The sequence below is a fragment of the Lissotriton helveticus genome, chromosome 2_1, assembly GCF_964261635.1.
Source record: "Lissotriton helveticus chromosome 2_1, aLisHel1.1, whole genome shotgun sequence".
Classification (NCBI taxonomy): domain Eukaryota; kingdom Metazoa; phylum Chordata; class Amphibia; order Caudata; family Salamandridae; genus Lissotriton; species Lissotriton helveticus.
Window position 1 is genome coordinate 1,877,145,160 of NC_136059.1, and position 17,646 is coordinate 1,877,162,805.

Sequence of the window (17,646 nt, forward strand, 5' to 3'; positions counted from 1 at the left end):
ACGAGAAAATGTAATTTATGTTCGCAGAAATAGACTGTACCGAATACTTCACAGCAAATGCTTTCTAATGCAATGTGCAGTTACGTTTTTAATCGTTTTGATAACGTTGGTGGGTGGAATCATCTTTGGTGTACATTTGATTTTTATGCCAGTAACTACAGTACCTCCCCTTGATCCTACTACTTCTACGGTTTCTTCTATGCATTCTTTTCACTCATTTCCTGAACACGAACAAGCTCGACGCTCAGAATTTATTAACAATACATTTGTACAGCTCTTGCATCAACACCAACTGGTAGTTAATACTACAGACTGCTGGGTGTGCGGCTTGATACCTCACACTATGGATAAAGGCATTCCCTATTTAGTCTTGCCTTTTAGCTACAATGGATCATTTCAGGCCTTTCAGACCATTTTTTCATATGCCCTTGAGACCTATCCTCCGCGTCCACCACGGTCCACTAAATACAACTCAGCCAACAAAGCTTTAGTCCAGGGAATTATTGATATGATTAAAGACGTCAATAATACTCCATCTTACCCTAGAGATGAATTACGGGTGTATTTGAGTTGGAACTCTACAGAGTATCGCCTTAGTTTGGGAGAAAGCAAGCGTAAAAGCTCCACTTCAGTTTGGGTCGTGCCTCACCGAGGTCAAGTCTGTTTGCAAGGAAATGGGAGAAATCCGAGAGCTCAGCTAGGGAGGAGTGAGTGCGTTGAGACTTACGTATTTCCGTCTAACTCCTCCCCTGCCTTTCTGACTGCTAGGGGTACCTACTTCATCTGTCAGGACAGAGCTTATACATGGCTGCCTGCTGACTTCTCAGGTTCATGTTATATTGCTCGATTGTTACCTCCGACATACACTGCTTCTTCAGATTATCACAAGACCAGAGTAGCAAGAGGTGTCTTCAGCAAGGAAGATACCGCTGGTCAAGAAGCTGGAGACTTTTTCAAAGGTTTCCTTCCGTTTTGGGGGCCTATGGCCAATAGTAGAAATCTACGTCAACTAACACGGGTAGTTGAATCTACTATTACAGAAACTGCTGGTGCCCTTAGTAACTTAACAGCTGAGCTTCAGGCGGATCGTCTCATGACGTTGCAGAACCGTATGGTTCTAGACGTAATACTTGCAGATCGAGGTGGGGTATGCAGAATGATCCAATCGAGCTGCTGTGTCTTTATTCCAAATAATGCTCCAACAGTCTATGAAGCAATCTCTAAGCTACACAAGATTTCCGACTCTATACACGTAGATAAGGGAAACTGGTCCTTCATGGAGTGGTTTTGGACTCTGGTATCAGCGTGGGGATGGAAGGTTCTGATGGTCATTGGTGTCATCCTAGTATTTCTGTTCTCGTGCTGTCTTATTATCCAATGTGGTCCCGCTCTGTGTAGTCTCTGTGCTGCAACCTGTTTCAGAAAACCACCTGCATTAGGAGAAAAGGCACGAGACAGGATGATGATACAACAACATGTCACTGACCTAATGAGCATACAATTAGACTCTGACTCTGATATAGACTGAGTAATTGCCTATGTAAGGGCAAAAGGAGGGTCTGAGGTTCCGTGACGATTTTACTCGTGTTTGTAACATTGTCGTAAATACATAATTTTGGTATCAGTGGACCGCAAATGATCCATTTAGTATATCCTGGTGTTTTCGCTATGCTACGAGCAAGAGCACTCCAGTTACAAACACATTTCTGTTCTACCCATGGCATCCATCTTAGAACACGGAAGCCATTTTGTATTCCTTGCCCTCACATAGTCAATGGACACACAATGACCTCTTTTCATTTAAGGACACGTAGGCTTTAGCCGGCGATTCACCTTGCGAGTGACACGTGCACCTTAGGCCAGCAACGCTGTGGCAGCATGACTCGGCAAGAGCTGCCTCCCCAGCCTGAGGCCAGTCCTGCTATACTGGTTCTTGTGTTCGTTGGCCTGATCATGATTAGGCGGCCGAAGCTGGTAACCGTGCCCATTTACGACCCACAAACATCTCTTATCCTGTCTTTCTATCTTCCACACCTGGCTCTGCTCCTTTCCTTCTGGGCCTTTATTAGGGGGAGGTAACGAAATTTACGATGAGGCGGTCCGGGTCTTGAATGAAGAATTGACATGGGATTATGATGGACTAGGGGGAACCCCTCATTCGTAATGTTTTGACATCAGATACTGTTGACGATTCCTGTGCAACGCCAAATATTTATTGTTTAAGACACGAATGTTTAGAACTGTGGTAACATGTAAAGAATTTGCCCCGAGCAGAATATTTAGTATATAAGGAACAACCCTCTTTGTACAAATTGAACAGGCTCCTAGACACTGCCCGTGTGCAGTATCTGTGACTTCTGTGTCCCTGCAGTAATAAACCTTTGGTCTTTGACGCCACCATCGAGAAGCCCGTGTTTCTGTTTGTTTGTGCACCGAGACAGGTTGAACTCCGGGGTCTTCGGGTGTTGTCCCTGACACCTCTGGACGGAACCAAAAAGTCCAGAACTCCAATATGACAAAAGTCCAATGAGGGGAATCAGAGACGTACATTTTGAAAGCTTTAAATAAAAATAAAGCAAAAAGGTCACAACAGCAGTTGCAGTCCTTCTTCTGTCTTCTACAAGTTCAGTAGTGATCTTAAGAAGGTGTCTAAAAATCAAAATAGGGAGTGAAGATGGAAAAAATGTAGAATCGTCCTCCTCCAAAATATGTAAAACCACCAAAAAGATTATACCTTTTACTACTTACATTAATATATCCTTCCTAATCTGAAACTCTTATATATGGATGGATGGTGGGATCGAGTGTAACCCAATGAATTGACCAGGGAAACACTATGAGTTTTTTTGATAACCCTCACACACCAAATGTTCATTCGGTGTCATGCTTCATCATTGGGTTTTTCCCGCCCCGCTGCGGGACCGGGCGTGCTGTGACCAATGGAGACGCGGGAGCACTTTTTTATGAAAAGGCTATGGGCCCGATTCACAGAATTAACTTAAGACAAAATCCTAAACTTACTACTTTTGGTATTCACAGAATGCACTTACTACTTTTGGTATTCACAGAATGGATTTACGACTACTAACTTTACGTCCGCACTCGGGCTGGAGATTCCGGCCCTGGGGCGGAGCTTCCGGCCCTGAGGTGGAGCTTCCGGCTTGGAGGCAGCGCTTCCGGCTTGGAGACGGAGCTTCCAACCCGGAGGTGGAGATTTCGGCAATGGCTAAATCTCCACCACCGGCCGGAATCCCCACCTCTGGGCTGGAAACTCTGCCTCCGGGTCGGAATCCCCAGCCCGAGTGCTGACGTAAAGTTAGTAGTCGTAAATCCATTCTGTGAATACCAAAAGTAGTAAGTGCATTCTGTGAATACCAAAAGTAGTAAGTGCATTCTGTGAATACCAAAAGTAGTAAGTTTAGGATTTTGCCTTAAGTTGATTCTGTGAATCGGGCACTATGTGTGGGTGCAGATGAGAGAGTGGTAGGGCAAAAGGATTAGTGGTGCTAGTTAAAAGTTACCTGGCTAGTAGAAAAAAATATTTATTGCTTTCCCAAGCTGGTAGCACTAAAAAGGTAATGGAGGTGATATATTGTAATGAAATATCACCTTGTAGGTCAACATGTTTCGAAAGCCATCCCCATGAAAGATCCCTTGTCCACTCAAGCATAAATTATTAATAAACATGTGCCCATCAATGTAAGCTTCGGTACATGCTGATCAACATGCCGGGGTAATACCTCTCCGTGCCACAGAGCCATGGAGAGGTATTACCCCGGTGAGCGTGCAGCCTTGATGACTGTCTGACTACAGGCGCCCTCCCCTCCCATACATAGCTCATGAGGCTATAGTTATTCTTGAGTAATATTAGTAATTTGGAAACGGATACCAAATAGGTATGGTTTTGCATGCATAATTGATCAGAATGTACTGTAGCTTACATTGATAGGCACATAATATTTATTATTAATTTATGCTTCAGTGGACTAGCGATCCGCCCGCCATCCCAACCCAATTTACCCCCGCCATAGTATAATGGCGGGGGTATCGCTGCGGACGCAAAGTGCATCCACCGCTTTTCCGCCGGTCGGTAATCATTCCGATTGCCGGCCGGGCGGACTTGGGCCTCAATATGGTGGCGGTGCCTAGCAGGCACCCTCATCTTAGGGGCCGATTAGGATGGCGGACGGACCTGCGTCCGTCCGCCACCCCAGAGTAGGAGGGACCATCCGCAGGGGCAGCGGCGGTCCCTCCGTGCAAATTAGGATGTGACCGCCACCCTGGCGGTCACATCCTGTATTTTTAACATTGCGGCGGGTGCTGCTTGAAGCAGCACCCGCCGCAATGTTAAAAATTAAAGCAGTGCATTTGCATGCACAAAGCGGCAGGCACCGCGCGGTGCCTGCCGCTTCGTGCACGCAAAGGCAGGGGGGGTACGATAGGTACCCCCTCATGTGCACCCCCCACCCTCCTTCGCCCCTGGGGGCCCGCAACGGGCCCCAAAAGAAAAGACCATATGTCATTCCACGGCGGAAATGCCGCCGTGGAAAGCCAGAGGACCACCAACATCCTAATATGCCTGGCGGTGTCTGATAGACACCGCCAGCCATTTTAGAGCTTTTCCGCCGCGGTCGGAAGGCGACCGTGGTGGAAAAGCTGCGGACGGTCTTCCTGACCCCCCAGCCATCCTAATCTAGCGGGGGGTCTTTGAAGGCTCCGTAGCGGTTTTTCCGGAAGTGCCCGCCGGCCCGGAGGATGCGGAAAACCGCAATCCTAATCGGCCCCTATATTAGGATGCTGGGCCTTTCCATGGGGGCTTTGCTGCCATGGAAAGGCTGGCGGGGAATTGCTTTGGGGGCCCGTTGTGGGCCACTGGGGAGGTAGAGTGCTGCACTTAGGAGGTACCCTAAATTGCCATGCACAAGGTGGCAGGCACCGTGCGTTGCCTGCCACGTTCTGCATGGCAATGCACAACAAGGCACTTTGGCATTGGGGCGGGTGCTGCTTGTCAAATATGCGGAATGCGACCGCCAGGGTGGCAGTCGCATCCTAATTAGCGGTGCAGGACCGCCGCACTTCTGGCGGCCGGTCCCAGCACTGCCATCCTAATCAGCCCCTAAGTCTTTTCACAAAAAAGTGCTCCCACGTCTCCGTTGGTCGCAGCATGCCACGTCCCACAGCGGGGCGGGAAGAACCCAATGATGACGCATGACACCAAATGAACTATGTGGTTTTTTGATAACCCTCACACACCAAATGAACATTTGGTGTGTGAGGGTTATCAAAAAAAACACATAGTTTTTCCCCGGTCAATTCATTGGGTTACACTCATTCCCATCGACCATCTATATATTAGAGTTTCAGATTAGGAAGGATATATTAACGTTAGGAGTATAAGGTAGAATCATTTTGTTTTTTTTATCTTAAGAAGGTGCCCAGGGGTGCCACATTTATTCTTGCCACTTGCCTGTGCATAAGGTTGACTCCTGGCCCCTCCTCAACAAATTTGGAAATATTTCCAAGGGGTAACGCTACCCACTTATGCAGAAGGTCCTGGGTGCCCTACATCAAATAATCCCACAGTGCCACTCTCTACCTAAAACCAAGATGGCAGTACCTTTCTACCCTTGTTCAGAGCACCGGTGCCCACCCAAAGGGTGTGGCCAAGGAAATGAGTAACGCCTCCTCTGTGGTCACTCGAAAAAGGTTCTGAGGGCAGCTACTCTCCCACTGAGATTTTGCCTCCTGACTGGCTAGAAGGACAAAAGAGAGGCAGAACCAAGTGTGGGGTATATCTGAAAGTGACAGGGTAGGCATCCTTTGATGATATGCAAGGGACTGGGCACAGGAGAAGGTCAGTATATTCCTCACACCAAAGACCTTGTCTCAGCTCTGGGAGTCAAATCACACATCATAAAGGAGCTAATCAACTTCTAATTAACTCCTTGGTGGCAGTTGGAAGCTCAGGCAAATGGGCTTCTACAGGCTTTGGCAGCTTAAAAATGACTTTTTATAAGTACTTTTAGTACAATATTTATTGCACATCCAACTTTACCAATAAATTGGATTTGTAATAAATATTTTAAAAGGTCCAAGAATGAACTGTGTATCTGGTTCAGAGGCAAAAATAACGTTACATACAGTAATAACATATCCTAATACTTTCCTAGTCAACAGTTAACCCTCCTACCATGAAAATAGATTTTAGTGCATTGTCATTGTAAGGACATATTTAACAACAAACTCTCACATGTCCTACTCATAAACATCATGCACCCTGCCTTATGGGCACATGAGGCTACCTTATGGGGCATTTAATATATAAAAGGAGAGTTTAGGACTGTCAAAAGAGGTTATTTTGACAGGTTGATTTTGCAGTTTAATCCTTCACATCACGTTACTGGTAGCAAGACTGCAGTCATGTTTTGCATTGCACCTTAGCTGTAGTACACTAGATGCATTTAACTTACAGGCACTGGGTACACTTTGTACCATATACTAGGGACTTACAGTTAAGTTAAATATGTCAAGAAGAAGTGTAGCCAGTTTCAATATGTTTTAGTGGTCTGATCACATGCACTGGCACCTGGTTAGCAACGTCCCAGTACACAGGGTCAAAAACACAGCAGCATCAGTCCCAAAAATGGAGGTGATCATGTACAAAGGCACATTTTCCTACAGGAGAATTAAAAAATAATTACATTACAAAATAATCTTAATCTTAAATTAATTTATATACATTAATTTATCAATTCAAAAAAGTTTATTAAGTATATTTTATAATAAATAATAAATATATTTTATTTTTGGATATTTTAACATTAAATTATATTTATTGGCATTTTTACCTATTTTAAGTAGTTTAATTTAACAATATTTTCTAAAGGGTTTTATTTTGAGTCCCTACCACTTTTATTTTCTTTAGCGCTCTTTGGCGCTGGACATACAACAGTTTATTTTTTGGCAGTAGTACCTTATACTCATAAATTTGGCTCCACCTCCTTTTTCAAGGGGTGGAGACTTGTAAGTCTACTCTTCAGAGTAATTTTACACTGATTTTGTAAATAGTCAAAAGTAATAAAGTTACTCAAATGTGTAAGAGTAAATTATATGTGTAAAGTTCTCACAAGTGTAAATTACCTTTGTGAATAGCCCCATTAATCTAACTAAAATATTTGAGAGCTTGTGAGTGTATACATGGGGTAGAAAGATTAATCACAAATGCAGGTGCATAGCCCCAGTTATGACTTAGTACTGGTTTCGTGTCCGAGTAAACGTATGACATCTTTAAACCTTGCTTGAGTGGCAGTGTTTCCTGCCAGTGAAGCAAGGATCTGTTAGGTAAAGGTAAATAACATTTGCAACAGAGCATATGATTGCATGATCCTTTGTTGATGGTGAGAAAGAGATATAACAATTTATGATTACTGATGCAAGGATTTTCTACCCGCATCATTCCCCCAAAATGTACTTGACATAATACTTCATATAAATAGTCCCATGAGGAACTAGTAAAAGCTTTCCCCACAACTAGGATAAGAACGGCAGGTGAGAGTGCACAATAACACAGTTATTTTTCAACAGTAACACCATGAATGTTCGTTCTTTTCCTATATTCTTTTCCTGATGACGATCTGACCTTAATTATTCATTTGGCTGCATCTCCAAATATTTGAGAACAAGGCTGTCGGAAATTGGGTTCTTGATTGACGGGGTGTAGACCCTTTTCAAGCAACAACAACATTCCTTAGAGAGATCGTCCATTTTAACCCCTCGGCTGCGCCGCCGATTTTGCGGAAGTAGGGCACTTCCGCAAAACGGGCGGGGCCGCGTCGGCCATTAGGCGACGGCAGCACCAGCGAGGTAGTGCTGCCGTCGGCCAATGGCCGACGGCAGCATGGAAGGGGTTAATATTGCTTTTTCTCTCTTCTGTATCCTTTACATTAACTTATTCCCGGGTCAAACATGTTTACCTAGTTTAGCTGAGTGCAGCTGGGTTCATGGAAAGGTTATGTGAATTATGTGCCTAAGGTAAAGCTTTGACTGCAGAATGTTTTCCTTCCAGACCAGAGATACCTAGAGTAAAGCATTTAGCTCTCACTTGGTTTTGTAAAGCAGAGCTTGGAAGCCGATAAGGTAGCGGGCGCTGCACAGAGGTTCTCATAAGATTAGTTATTAATACTACAAACTCCCCATTGTGTTGTCAAGGTCAGTTAATAATGGTTTGTTTAAAGAGTAACCAGAAATTGTGAGAAATGAAGGAACCCAACCAATTGTTATAAAGGCCAAACAGCAAGCAGTCTGAAATCTTCCTGCTACAGGTGCATTTCTCAAGGACCTTTGTGTTTTATGATAATTTTTTGTTGAGATCATTGTTTTTCTCTATATCCTTCGTGACTGCAAAAGTATATAAGCGGAGTAATTTGAAATCTTAGGCAGACTCTCTGTGCAAATGCTCAGAGACTCCACTGCTGCAGCAGAAACCAAATAAATTATACTAGAGATTCCCCATGACTGACTCCTCTGTTATTTAAAGACTACTTAATTTCAGCTTTAACATTACTTGTCACGGAAAACCAAATAAGTCACTAAATTAACCTGTGTTTAAGCCTCTGGTAGCTTGCCACAAAAGCAGTCAGGCTTAACTTAGAGGCAATGTGTAAAGTATTTTACTCAAACAATAATAAAGTGAAAACACAAAACAAGAAAAATCCCTCACCAATTTAGAAAAATACAGAAATTTCTAATAAATTAAATCACACCAAAACAAAATGAAATCCAATCAGTAGAACTAGAGTCATGAATATTTTCTAAGTTATTAGTGAAAAATAGATAAGATAAAAGCACCAAACATAGATATCTATTCGCACTAGACCTAGGCAAAGTCAGAAGTTATGGCTGACCGCAATGTAGTCCGGTTTGGATACACAAAGTAGATTGGGATGGTTCTTGGCTTACCTTCAGACTTAGAAGAAATTTATAAGAAAAATGCCTGAGAAGGTAAAGTTCAGCAGCGGACGGCAACCAGGGGTGTCCAAAGAGTGGGTGTCATCATCAGGAAGTTGCTGGATGAAGTTACAGTAAAGATGTCTATGTTCGGACGTAGTCACTGTTTTGGAAGCCACTAATCTCCAGCGGTACGAAGGTGCAGGCTTCATGAGGTTGGATACCCTTCCGAAGAGGAGCCGCTGAACAGGGTTTGCTGCGAAGAGAAGAATTTAGCTGGAGCTACCACAAAATCAGGCTGACAGGTGAGGCATCTTGGGCAGATCAGCGAGCAGGTAGGTCACGATCTTCTGTATGTTCTCAGGCCACTTTTTGGGGGAAACTTTTTTAAGGGCCAAGTTTCAGTTTTTGGCTGTTTGAGCACCACTTCCAAGGGTCTAGGACTGGGTGGGCACTACTTGGAGGGTAGGCCCCACTTCAGGCAGGGTGCAGAGCCAAATGTTTTTTTTTTATTGAGATCCAATAATTTGCGATATAAATACATCAATTATAAAAAGGAAAATATTATTCAAGCACCAGCAATACATACGTAATAAGTGCACATTTCATAATAAAATACATACAGGATCAGTTAAAAAGATGAGGATACATAAAACTCACCATAAGATAAATACCAAGAATAGATCACGAATAGCTTCAATAAAAAATAGACCAATGAGAATACAAAAAGTGCATGAGGAGCCAATTGTGCAAAGTAGCAAAAAGGGAATACTCCAATTCTCTAATCTAGTCCCTCCCTTTTAATCGAAAAACCATCCCCCGAGTTTATCACATTTCCTAACCCCCATTACGTATTGCATGTAACTGTTCATTATTTCTAACTTGCTTCATTTTTCGCAGCCAATCCCCCATTGTGGGGACTAACTGTGTCCGCAACTTTCGAAGCAGTGTTGTCAGCTTATTAATTAATGATCAAAGAGGGGGGAGAATGGACCACTTGTCCTGTATAACCAGGGTCTTTTTATTTGTGTAGGAACTGTCATAAAAAACCCTCATATAAGTAAACAGGCCGTTGGCGGTATATCTTGATTCTCTGCCTACATGTACTAATTCAGCATCATTATTGGGTCTTTTGTTTGTAGAATATGCTGACCTCCACCTGGAGGAAGACCCACTGGTTTATCAGTAGTGGTCAGGAATAAAAAAAGAAGGTTATGCTCGTGCTCTGGTGTGGTGGATTAAAATTCCTTACATCACTATCAACAATCTGTACTTTATTCGGGAAGTAGTGATGTGGAAAGTTAAAAAAAGGGTGGTAGTGCGTTATCAGATCAAGGTGTACTCACCACTCTTGTAGTAGTTTTATGGTCAGACCTGTAGTGTCTGTACCTAAAAGAAAAACAATGCAGTTGCATATTCAAAACTTACACGACTCTGCAAATTGGGGTTCATTTGTTCAAGAAATTGCAAGGGTTCTATACAACAGCCATTTGCTAAAAAATAACATTCAAAGCCAATTGGCACCTCGCCAAACACATACATTTTGTATATTAACTTCATCCCACATCCTTGTTGTTAATTCCAGACCTTCATATGTTTCCTATTTTTTTATTACTTTTTGGGTGAGATCAAGGCAGCGAACAGTCTTTTCCATTTCCCCGGGTTTTATGTTTGCGGGTTTCAAGCAGTGTGAGTACCGCTTTTTGACTGCCACGCATCTGTTGCAGGTCTAAACTGCTAAATAGTTTATTCACCAGTCTATAGGAGCCAAGAAGTAAAAAATCCCCTTGAACGGCTGTAGTATTCTGTATTGTGCCTCCCAGGCACTTGTAGGTAGAACACTGTGTTATGGACATTCTGGGGTTTGTATTAGAATGTGGGCTGTTTGGCAGTTGATGCCTGCTGCTCACTGATGTCGCTGTATCACTTCTGAGCAGAATAAACTCAGCCTTGAAACTTTAATCTTGTCTACTTCCATGAACATAAATACTACAAAATTGTTGGCGACGATGCTCAGGAGAAGATAAAGAACCCAAACTTACCTCGATCCACGTGTTGTTCAAGCTGTGAGAGGAAACGAAGATCAGCTGATAACCACATTAAAAAACCACAAGAGACGATGGAGGAATTCAGATAAGTGCCCCGCTTCGTTCTAGCGTGTGAAAGACATTGTATGTTCACTGGCAAGCGTATGGGAAAAATATAACAATTTTCCATTCGTCCACGCTAACCGTGATTGGCAAAAGGGAAGACACGTGTGGTTGGCAGCGCATTATTACGTTTATACGCATTGTCAACCTGACTGCCAGCGCGTATCCTGGTTGGAAGAAAGAATGCGTGTGGTTGGTAACGTAACTCCACGCAATTGACGTTGCAGTCGGCCATTTTAAGTCAACCTGACTGCCAACACGTATCCTGGTTGGAAGAAAGAATGCGTGTGGTTGGCAGCGTAACTCCACGCAATTAACGTTACAGTCAGCCATTTTAAAGACTGTTCCTCGAGTTATCAACGCTGTTACCACAACAACGATAGCAACGCTATCTGTTCTTCCCAATTGTCGGGCATTTCAGACCCGTCTTTATACACGCGTCACCTTAGCAGCGCTGAATTACTCATCAGCACTATCTGCTCTTCGTTTTCATCAGCAATTGAGAAGTAACTAAACACACAGACATTATCAGTGGTTCCACACGACTAAAGAGTATTTTCATACTAACTCATTCAAAGTACACTATGCAACAGAGGGATCTGTGTTGGGGTAGCGCCCTGTTGGGCACGCGCTGATGTTCCCTATCTTGTAACCCTATAAGTTGTCTTGTGTCCCAGAGAAAGGACTGTAAGTGTGGGGTCTGCACCCTATCGGGCCGTGAGAAACTACCTGACTCTTGCATGCACTCTATTGATGATGCCGGGTTCTTTTGGGGGGCGGGGGGTTTCGTTGTTGGGTGTTGATGGGGTTCGTATTCCAAAACCACCTGCACGGATGGGTGGTGGGTGGGCTACATGGAAGACATGAACAGAGGAATGAATGACGTGCATAACGGGGGACGCAGAAACAAAACCAAAACGGAACCTGCGGATGTTAGAAAACCGGCCGTGTTTATATACATTGGTTATATCTTTCTTTGTGGCATGCCTTATTGTTACGCCGCCCGGCCTCCGGGATATGGGCCAGAAGGCTGTGTCTTATCCTGAATGTGGACTTTGGTCATATTCGAATCAAAATGCCTATGTTTTGAATGAGCCTGGAATATGTCTTTTATGTTCTTGTTTTCCGCAATAAATATATTTAAAAAAAAAAAAAAAAGTACACTATGCAACAATACTAGTTTGGAAATATTTAATATTTTAAACCACTGAGTAACAAAGAATTTTTTTTTGAACTATCCCAAATTTTTGATTCATTTTAGTACAGCGACAAGAAAAATTTATGACTTGGGATTGAATCTCTGTATCAAGCATTTAATTGGGGCGTTATGCAGTCAGTTTCACCTCCTCCTCCTTTTCTGGAGACACCAGGAAATCCACCTATAATTTGGAGAAAATGGTTTGACGCATTTGAAACTTATTTGGGTGCAATAGGCGCGTCAAGATATCGCGCGGAAAGAAAGAAATGCCTATTATTGCACTCATTAGGCTTTGAAGGAAGAGACATTTATAAACATTTGCCTCCTTTAATAAGAAACAACGCAGAAGAAGACGTTGATGAATATGTTGAGGCAAGGATGAGACTGGAGTTGAGATTCGATGTCAAACCTAGTCTTGTTGTAATTAGACACAAATTCTTCAAGAGAGAACAGCTACCAGGAGAAGATGTTGAGACCTACGTATCCAGTCTAAGGCAGTTGAGTGCGGAATGCGAGTTTGAGGGCTTCAGAGAGCAATTAATCAGAGATCAGTATATATGTAAATGCACTGACAAGTCAATCCAACAAAAATTACTTACCTTAGGAAATCCTACACTTGAGGAGACTATCCGTACAGCCAAAAGCATTGAGTTGTCAAAGAAAGAAGTTAAAGAACTTGAGAAGAAAAGTGAAGAGACAGTTTCCATAGTTAGAGCTAAAGAGACCAAGGAGATCAAATCAGTCCCTGGTCAACAATGTTTCGAGAAGAACAGTTTTCCTAGTTCGCAACGTTTTGAAAGAAATTCATTTTCTAGAAGTGACATTTGCTATAGATGTGGAAATCTTTCACACAATAAGAGTAACAAATTCTGTCCTGCAAGAAATTCTACTTGTCGCAATTGTGGAAAATATGGTCATTTTGCGAAAATCTGTCAAAATTCTAGACAGGGAAATTCGACCTTTATTAATAAGTCTCAGAGTCAGGGCAACGTAACTGGGGTAGGAAATGTTTCAGAGTTTTATGATAATACAGGAAAGGGTCCAGATCCAATTAACAGCATCCAAGACGACCTTAGGGAAATGGTTGTAGTAGTACAAGAGAATTCAGATCCTATTAACAGTATCCAAGACGACCTTAGGGAAATGGTTGTGGTAGTACGGGAAGATGGAGTCATCACTGGGGACCCTTCCGATTGTGTTGACCCTTATGAAGATTTTGGTGTGGGTGACAAAGTAATTTCTTTGTTAGTAGACTCAGGCGCAAGAGTGACAATGATCACCCAAGAATTATTTGATGAAACTTGGCCTGAGAGGAAACTCAAACCACCTGATAGAGCCCCTGTTTCCTATGAAGGACGCAGAATAGCTTTACTTGGGTATTTTGAAGATATCCTACAATTCAGGGTAGGAAATTTTTTGGAAAAATATATGTTTCAATTAAAGGGTTGAACATTTTGGGTTGGTTCCACCAGGGTTTATTTCAGTTGATTCTAAGACCAGGCACTAAAGAACAGGTTAGTGTAGCAGAATCTAACGACTGTATTGAAAATTTAGCTGTGGTTGAATCTGATGACTATATCGAAAAAAATTAGCTTTCAAGTTTCCTACTGTTTTTGGGAAGGGGCTTGGAATGATTAAAGGTTTTAATCACGAGATTAGAGTGAAAGATGGAGCCATCCCAGTTAAGCATAAAGTCATGAGTGTCCCTTTTAGTGTAAGGGATAGTCTAGAAACGGAATTGATCGAGTTGTGCAAGAAAGGGGTCATTGAACCAATTGAGTCATCTTTGTGGTTGTCTCCTCTTGTTGTCGCCAGGAAAAGGAATGGTGATTTGCGCGTTTGTGTTGATTTGCGCAGCCTTAATAAAAACATCTGGATTGATTCACACCCTTTACCAAAAATTACAGATTTGTTGTCTCTTACTAGAGGCCCAAGATGGTTCACAAAGTTGGATTTAGCTTCCGCATACCATCAGGTGGTGTTGAGTCAATCTTCTAGACATTTGACTGCATTTGTTTCTCCTTTTGGTAGTTTTCAGTACTGCAGGATGCCGTTCGGCCTCGCGTTGGCGGCAGCAGTTGTTCAAAGACTAATGAGTCAAATGTTTAAGGATACCCCTGGAGTAATTGTTTCCAGGACGATGTTTTAATTTTTGGCGAGAACAAAGAGAATCATGACAATTCATTGAATCAAGTTTTGGGAATTATGCAGGAAAAAGGTATTGTACTTAAAAGTGGAAAATGTGTTTTCCTAAAGGAGAAAATGGAATTTCTTGGACACGTGGTCTCACACAATGGTGTGGAACCACGTCCTGGTTTAGTAAAAGCCATTGTAGATGCTTCTCCTCCTGTTGATAAATCTGGTTTAAAGTCATTCATTGGTCTCAGTGAATTTTACTCTAGATTTATCAAGGATTATGCATCAAGAGTTCCGCCACTGACTAACATGTTAAAGAAGAATGTACCATTTATATGGGACAAGAACTGTCAAGAAATTTTTCAATGGATTAAGTCCCAGTTAGTGAGTGATAGTATTCTTAAGCCTTTTGATCCAAATAAGGAATGTGTTGTGATTGTGAATGTTAGTGGTTTTGGTCTTGGAGCTGTGCTCACTCAAAAGAGTGGTCAGGTTGATAACACCATTGCGTATGCTTCGAGAGTTTTGCGTGGGGCTGAGATGAATTTCTCTGTCATTGAGAAAGAGCTTTTAGCTTGCTGGTGGGCAGTGAGGAAATTCAACTCTTTTCTCTGGGTAGTCATTTTGTAATACGCACGGATCATAGTCCTCTGGTCTCTATTTTATCTGGTGAGAAGATTAAGGAGCATACTCCAAGGATTGCTAGGTTGTCAACAAAGTTACTTCAGTACAATTTTGACATTATCTATTTACCTGGAATGAAGAATGTCAGGGCGGATTACTTCTCACGTTTTCCTATTACTGGTAATGATTCTGACTTTGAGAAGGAAGATGATCAGGAGGATTGTTTTGTTGCTGCTTTAGATCTTGAGGGAATGTGTGCTGTTAATGAAATTGAGTGGAGAAGGGAGTTGTTAAAAGACAAAGTACTTGTTCAAGTCATCAATTATTTGAAATCTGGTTGGCCCAAAGAAAAGAATGTTTCTGGACAATTTCAGACTTTTGTTAAAATTGCCGATGAGCTCACAGTTGAGGATGGTATTCTTCTGCGGTGTGGAAGGCTCATACCTCCTGAGAGTTTAAGGAAACGTCTTATTGATGGTGCGCATGAAGGACATTTAGGGAAAACGTTCACTAAACGTAGGTTGAGGGATGTGTTTTGGTGGCCGCAAATGGATGTGTGTGTTGACACTTTAGTTGATGGTTGCGTTATTTGTAAATCCTCCGATAAGTGTCACAAGGTGAGAACACCTCCTTTGGAGCCTATTCAATTCCCTGAGAGAGCGTGGGAGAGGATTGGCGTTGATTTAGTTGGTCCATTCAATCTCTTACCTTCTTCTTCACGTTTTGCCATTGTTGCCATTGATTATTACTCCAAATGGCCGGAGATTCGTTTTATCAGTGAACCTTCCTCAGCTAATGTTATTCTTTTTTTAAAAGATATTTTTCTGAGGGAAGGTTTTCCTTCGTTTGTCATGACAGACAATGGTGTACAGTTTGTTAGTTCTGAATCTGAGTGTTTTCTAAGACAAGGTGGTGTTACTCACAAGAAGAGTTCTTTCTATCACCCCCAGACTAATGGCCTTGTTGGGAGAATGAACCGAGTGTTAAATAATTGTGTGCAATGGGCTATTGCTAGCAAGTGTGTAGTTGAGAATGCTGTTCGTTCCATGTTATGGTTCTATCGCACCACTGCACATTCGTCAACTGGAGTGTCTCCTTTTGAACTTCTAAGAGGGAGAAAACCATCTACCAAAATTTGTCCCGGTTGGATGTCTAAATGGGTCAAAATGAATGTTATGGATGGCATTGATGGATTTGTGAGGGACAATGTTACTGGAGCACAAGCAAAGCAAAACGTTTATTTTGATGAAAGAAAGAGGGCAGCTTCTCATAATATTTGTGCTGGTGATGTTGTTCGTATTAAGAATCCTGTTCATGTCACCAAAGGAAGAAGTAAATTCTCCGAGCCTTTAGTTGTTGATAAGGTTTGCGGAAATGCTGTGCGGGTTAACAACAAGAATTGGTGGAATATTTGTAAAGTTGTTAAAGTCAATGGCGAGAACGTTGACTCTAATAACCATTTGTCTAGTTCTTGTTCTGATACCATTAAGAGAAATAACAGATGTGATGATGATAGCTTTTTGTCAGAACTTCGCAGGAGTTTGAGAGTGTGTAAAATTCCTGCCAGGTTCAGGTAGTTCTCTAGCTCCCTGTTTTCCGTAGCCTTTACTTGTAATGCTTTGTTTCTTTTGCTATTTTCCTTTACTTTCTCTCCCCGGTTCTCTTTTCTTCGTATCTTTTCCTTTCCTTATTTTCTTTGAGTTTTTTGTTTTGTAGGAAAGGGGATAATGTAGTATTCTGTATTGTGCCTCCCAGGCACTTGTAGGTAGAACACTGTGTTATGGACATTCTGGGGTTTGTATTAGAATGTGGACTGTTTGGCAGTTGATGCCTGCTACTCACTGATGTCGCTGTATCACTTCTGAGCAGAATAAACTCAGCCTTGAAACTTCAATCTTGTCTACTTCCATGAACATAAATACTACAACGGCCTCTTGAACTTCCAACATGTTCAAGCATTTCTCTCCTGATAAAAAGTTTGCTGCCACCCTAAACCCTGCTCTTGTCCACTTTTGGAAAATACCCGGTGCCAAATTAGCACCAGATTCCATAACTAGTTCTGACCAGGGTGTTGCTACGTTGATAAAGGGAATGGCATATCTTCTATAGAAATCCATACGCTTCCGAAGAAACCACTTCAGAGTCTTTTAACTGACTTTACTAATTTTACTACAACTCGTATCTGATATTATTCAAAGATTAGCTGCATAAAATAATAATTAAATATACCATTGTGAAGTTTTTCAATAAACCTGGACATATACTGTGCAAAGTAAGCAAAATAGTATTCCTTAAGATTAGGAAGTGCCAGCCCTCCTTCTTCCATCCCTTCGTATAAAGTGCTGGTGCTACTCTGGCTATTTTTTTCACCAAATAAAAGATGTAAACATTGACTCCACCTTTTTAAAAAAAAGATGTAGTTAAAACACACGGAATGGCTGAAGAGAGAATTGACATTTTAATCAGGGAAACCCTACCGAGAATAGTCTATGGAAGAGAGTTTCAGCGTGAGAATAGGTCTTGTATTTTAATAAGCAGCGGGTAAAAGTTGAGATAGTTTAAATCATCAATCTACAATGAATATCTAATACC